Source organism: Ambystoma mexicanum, chromosome 3p (assembly GCF_040938575.1).
Source record: "Ambystoma mexicanum isolate Mex_15411 chromosome 3p, UKY_AmexF1_1, whole genome shotgun sequence".
NCBI classification, from domain to species: domain Eukaryota; kingdom Metazoa; phylum Chordata; class Amphibia; order Caudata; family Ambystomatidae; genus Ambystoma; species Ambystoma mexicanum.
The window spans coordinates 328,733,197-328,739,767 of record NC_090925.1 but is presented as its reverse complement, the minus strand read 5'-3'; positions in this window follow the sequence as shown (position 1 = coordinate 328,739,767).

Here is a 6,571-nt window from a genome sequence, read left to right as displayed (position 1 = left end):
AGACCCATGCTGGAAAACAATAGGTGCAGGTAAGCAACTTGTTCCTTCTCCAGCATGAGGTCTGGCATGGATTCACATGCTCATGAATAAAGAATACATAGCAGTACAACATTACACAACCACAGGAGGTGGCAAGGCTCAACAGAAGCAAATACTCTTCCCTCCGGAACAGGCTCACCTTCAAGCAAACAGGTTGCGTAGCACTGCTTGGCCAACGCTGGACTCCTCTCTGGAATCCCTGTGGACGCAGTAGAATCTTGTAAAGGTGTGCGTGGACCTCCAAGTAGCAGCCCTGCAGATGTCCAGTAGGGGCACACCAGACAGGAACGCCGTCGTCGCAGCGATCGCTCTGGTAGAATGGGCTCTCGGACGGCCGGGCAGCGGTTGGTTTGACAACCAGTGACAGTGTGTGTGATGCAGCCGTTGAGACAGCTGGAGATGGAAGCCTTGGACAAGGCCTTCCCATGGTTCACAGGACCAAAGTTCATGAATGGTTGAGATGTCTTCCGGAAACACTTTGTGCGTGCCACATAGAACTTCAGCGCACAAGCCACATCCAGCCAGTGCAAAGTCCTTTTAGCCGGCGACAAAGGTTTTGGAAAAAACACAGGCAACACCAAAGGCTTGTTGAGGTGGAATTCCGACAGAACCTTTGGCATGAAGGAGGGGTGCATCCGCAGCACCACCGTTGTGTTGTGAAAAGTCAGCTAAGGCTGTTCGCAGGAAAGGACCTGGATCTCACCTACCCTCCTGGCAGAGGTGATGGCCACGAGAAAAGCTGTCTTCCACGAAAGGAACTTGAGAGGGGCCTGATGCATATGCTTGAAGGGAGCCCCCATGATCCTCGTCAGCACCACGTTGAGTTCACATGCCAGGGTAAGGGCCTTCTCCGGCGGTAATGATCGAAACAGTCATTTGAGGAACTCCTTGACTAGACGGTGGGACCAAAGAGAAGACCGTCCCGGAGACCTGGTGTAGCGGGAGATTGCCGCCAGAAGCACCTTGATAGAGGCGTGCGTCTGCCCTGCCTTGACCAAGTACAAGTACGGAAGAATCAGCGGAGCTGAGATATTCAGAGGGTTGGTCTTCTGCGTCCGGCACCACGTTGCAAAATGTTTGCACTTGTGCCCTTAGCAATGAAGAGTCGACGATGCTCTGGCTCTGGTAAGGACCTCCCTGCAGTCCGCCGGCAGCTCATACACTCCAAACCCTAAGGCTGCAGGAGCCAAGCCTTCAGGTTCAGCGATCCTGTATCGTGATGTAGGATTGCGCTTCCTTCTCTGGCGAGCAGATCCAAACCACTGGCAGCTTGACCTGGGGTAACACTGACAGGCTGAGAAGATCCGGGTACCAAATCTGACACGGCCACGCCGGGGTGATGAGGATCATCTTGCATCGCCACCGTTTGAGTTGATTGATGACTCGCAGCAAGAGAGGCAACGGGGAAGGAGAATTCTGGCAGAACAGGCCTTCCCACAGAAAGGAAAACGCGTCCCCCATGCTCCTCGGCTGGTGGAACCTTCTGGCGAATCTCTAGCATTTGGAATTCATCGCTGTTGCAAACAGATCGATCTGGGGTCTGCCTCATTTGAGGAAGAGGTTGTTCACTTGATCATGTCGAAGTTCCCACTCGTGGCAAGAGCGCAGCTCCCTGCTGAGGGAGTCGGTGATGGTGTTCTTGACTCCAGCCAGGTGAAAAGGAATGAGGAACATCTCTTGGCTGACGGCCCAGTGCCACAAGTCCTGCGCCTCTCTGGAGTGCGCCGGGTATCTGGTACCTCCTTGCTTCCTGATGTAGAACATCGTGGTGGTATTGTGCGTGAAGACCCTCACCACCTTGCCTTTGAGTGACAGAAGGAACGACTAGAGGACCCAGAACACCGCCCGCAGCTCCAGGACATTGATGTGGAGAGCCCTCTCCTATGGTAGCCACAGGCCTCTGGCGTGGAGACGTCCGGTGTGGGCTCCCCAGCCCTCCAGGGACGCGTCTGTGGTGACTGTCTCTTGGTATGGGGGGCTCTGGAAATCCGTGCCCCCGGCAATGCTGGAGCGCACGCCCCACCACCTTATCGCTCGACGGAACTCCTTGTCGAGAACAATCTTGTCTGCAAAGCTTCCAGAAAACCTGGATCCACCAAGCGTCCAGGAATTCCTGAAGGGGTCCTATCCGCAACCTGTAGAGCCGGATCAGGTTAACGGCGCTGGTAGAGCTGCCAGCGCCGTGAACCCTCTACCGCCTCATTACGAGGTCTGCTCGTGAGTCCCTCTAAGGACGTCTGGTAAAACCAGGCGTCCTTAGTGGGACCCGCTATAGACCAGGATGCTTACAACAGGCCCGTCATTAACAGGCCCGTGGTTAGCATACTCCCTATTCCCATTGAGCCCCATGGGGGCTCGAATGGGGATGTACCGGGTCCGGGTTCCTGGAATGGGGGAATACCGGGCCCTCCAAGGTCGGAATGGCCCGGTATTTCCCCATTCCAGCACCCGGATCCGGTACCCGGTATGGCGGTAGCCATGCAGCTATACGCAACATGGCTACCTTCATACTCTTAATGAGGCCCATGTCTTAATCCACTTAATCATATGAGATTGAAATACACCAGTTAAGGTCTAGGAGAGTTCTAACAAAACAGATAGGTCTTCACGGCCTTCTGGAATGCCGGAAAGGTTTTAATCTCACAGATTTCTCTGGGTAGTTTATTCCATGCTCTTGGACCGTAGACGCCGAATCTGCGGTCCCCTTTGCTGATATACCTGGTGTGGTGTATATGAAGCAGATTTTGATCTGCTGAGCGCAGTTGTCAGGTAGGAACATGTCTCCTGATTTTATCTGATAGATATCTTGTTCCTGTCTTGTTAACACACCTATAAACCAAGCAGAGTACCTTAAACTCAATTATCTCCTTTACTGCCAGCCAATGTAGGGCTCTTCTTAAGTTAGAGGTTGGAGCTGATTTTTTACCTATACGCCAGCCTAACCGCTGCATTTTGGGCCACCTGCAGTCTTCGCAACTGATAGGCTGGTATACCCGACAGCAATACATTTCCATAGTCTAACCTTGAGTTGACCAGAGTGCCAATGACTACCGCTCTGTCCTCATTCGCAATGAATGGTAGGATATGTTTCAATAAGCGTAGTGAGTGGAAAGCTGCTTGTACCTTCGCACTAACTTGAGCTCCACTTCCCATGTTATCCTCCCAGACACAGCCTACATTTTTTATTTTCTTGGAGAAACTCAGCTGTGTCCCCAGGAAACATAGGGAGTGTAAATGCTCCCTCGGCATATTGTGCTTTGAAGCGAATAGAGTCACTTCTGTTTTGCTGACATTCAGCAGTAGCTGGATCGCACACATCCAAGCCTGTATTTCTTGTAGGCACCGGTCAACTATTTCGTACGTCTCCTCTAGATTCTATATCCTCAAGAACACCTGCGTATGAGTGAAACTGTATGCCGTGCTTCCTCAGAATGTCCATGAGTAGTTTAACATATAAATTAAAATGCAGTGGGGAGAGGGATGTCCTGAACCATCAGACATGCCCCTTCTGGACCTCCTGGTCCTTGACGCGTCGGGGCTTACACTCTGTACTACTTCCAACATGGCCGTACACACAGAACGCTGCCTACCAGTCTTTACGTCCGAGGCAGCATGTTCTATAAAATGGCCATGCCCCCGCGGCCCCCGCGTCTCAACGCTACTGTTACTGTGGCTAGACGTCTGCTCCGAAGTTCGCCTTGCGGAATTCTGTAGTTTCCTGATTCCTGGACCCTCCGCTTTCCTTTCTATCCTCCCTCCTCCTATTTAGCCTTCTTCCCGGATTCCGTGCACCCGCCTCTGAGTGCACTTCTCCTTTCCTGGTCTTCCTGGAGTTTCCTCATTTTTTCCCGGACGTTAAAGCTGAACGAACACTGGAAGCCGAAGATGGCAGAGCAGGCTTGTGCAAGACCCGATCCGTACGGAAGAAAACTCCTCTGGATTCCATCAAGCAGCGAAAGCAGGTGAGAAAGGGGGAAACCTGTGACAAGGGACGATCCCTGCGGGACTCCACAGCTTTGTAATCCTGAATCTAACAAGAAATCTCCAAATCCTACTTTGTTCTCTTCTAGAGAGAAAAGATTCAAACCATTGAAGAGCTTGTTTCCCTACTCCACCCACTTCTCTCAGACGTTTCAGCAGGGTCCCATGGACAACCGTATCAAAGACGGCGGACATGTCCAACATGACCAACAGGGATACGCCCCCCTGATCCGCCGTCTCCAATAGATAGTCCCAGACCGTCAGCAACGCCATCTCCATCCCAAAACCTGGTCGGAAGCCGGATTGCAGTGGATTGCAGATTCTCCTGATCCAGATGTTCCTGCAGCTGAGCTGTCACAATGTTTTCAAGAATTTTCGATGGCCATGACAATCCTGCCATTGGCCTGTAATTCTGGAAATTCTTAGGGTCTAAATTAGTTTTTTTTAGCAGTGGCGTGACCACAGATTTCTTCAGAATCATCGGTACTACCCCTGATGTTAGAGATTTGTTAACAAATTTTGTGATAGATGGGGTAATATCTGGAGCTATTAGTTTAGCTACTGAAGATAGAATAACGAAGAGTACATCATTAGTAGCCTTCAACGCAGAGAGCAAGGTGCAGACCCTTTCCTCAGATACTTTCGTAAACATAAATAGCTTCTGATCCGCCCCAGTGTCTTCATCATGAGATATGCATTCTGGGCTAATCTCCTCTGTTACTTCCAGATCCTCTTGGGGATGTAATGGTTTAATTTCCATAATCTTTCCTTGTATTAGCTCTATTTTATTTATAAAGTAATTATTAAAAGCATCCGCCTGTGCTTGTGACGATTCAGGTGCTGCTGACGCACACCCAGGATTTGCTAACTGGGAAATAGCAGCGTACAATTCCCGTGGCCTGTTCATGACTTTGTCAATTTTCCCCCTTATAAATTTAGCTTTGGCATCAAAAATGGCTTTTCCATATTCTCTTCAGGCGCTCTTGACCTGTTCTAAAATACCCTCTGTACGATGTCTTCTCCATTTTTTTCTCTTAAAGATCTCACCTGTACCCTTTTCTTGGCCAAATCTGGCGAAAACCAGGGGTTACATGGCTTTGTTTTGTTGGAGAGGGGCCTGTACATTACATAGCATGCCTTTATTGAAGAACTCCTCACATGGAAGAGCCTCTTCAATCTGTGCCAAAGCATGTTTCAGAGTTTCCCCTGAGATTTTCAATAAATCCCCCATCCAATTTTCCGTGTGCACTTCCAGAGTTTTCTTATGCATTCTCATTTCAGATACTATGGCATAGTGGTCTGTCCATGATATTGCGATTGTCTCAACATAACAAATTATCTTCCCTCGATATAGCAGGACATCAAGACAATGGTCCTGGCAATGTGAGGGGGATGATGCTAGAAGTTCCAAAGCATGGGCTTCCAGGGTCTCCTTTAATTCTCTCCCATCCCCAGATGTCACCTCCTCAGCCCATATATTGAAGTCCCCCAAACATAACAGCTTGTCATGCTTATTCCCTTTGTCTGCCAGAAATAATTCTAATTTCTCCAGGAAAGCCTGTGCTGGGCCAGGAGGTCGATAACCAAAGAGAATTTTTTATAGTTTTATTTGGAGAACACTGAATACAAGCATGCCCCACCTGACTTGATGGTCCGCACCGTGGCAGTCTTCAGTGTCAACAGCCATTGCACCTTGCCCAGCATGGCCACTATCCTCTCTTCCAAGGGGGCGTTCAGGCAGGAGACCAAGTTGATAGTGGAGAGGTGAGTGCACACCCAAATAGAGGAAATGTTTGAAAATATTATTTTGAAAACCACAAGGAGTGGTGTCGATACTTTTATGAGGTGCAGAGGAGGAAAAGAGGGTTTTGGCACAAAAACCCTATAGCAAATAAGAGCAAGGAAAGAGGACCCAAAGTTCGAGTCCTCCCGTCCCCTGCACACTCTTGGACTACGCAACAAGGGCGTAGATTCTTAAGAATATAGTTAGCAATATTCGTTCTTAAGCACTCTTTAGAGAATAGATTCTACAAAATTTATAAAATCAAACAGAAGAACAATGGTTTCTGCATTTTAGGTGTACAGGGATGAAGTGAATACCTATTTATTTATACATAAAAAAATGTAGTGAAGACAGGAGAAATCGCATAACAACATTATAATGTCAACATAATCAAAAGTTGATGGAAATTCCACTCTCAATGGCTTGACACGTTTCGAGGTGATACCTCTTCTTCAGAAGCCTCTGTGGATCTACTGTCTAATCAAAATACATTCATGGAAAGTAATCAACAGAAAGTATACTTGTAAGTTTGTCAACCAAATAAACAACAAGTAGCATTACTTCGTTTAAATTAAATATCTACATGTTATGTGTTAAACAGTGCAAACATTCAATTTAGTTTGACCATAGAACTATCTGGCCATGTTTTTTTTAAAAAAATTCAAAACACTGTCTAGTATAATCCCGTGCACCTCTCATGGGAATCCAACCAATTAGAGTATCATTAGTAATGTAAAAATGGAAGCTATAATGATGGCTTCTAAAATT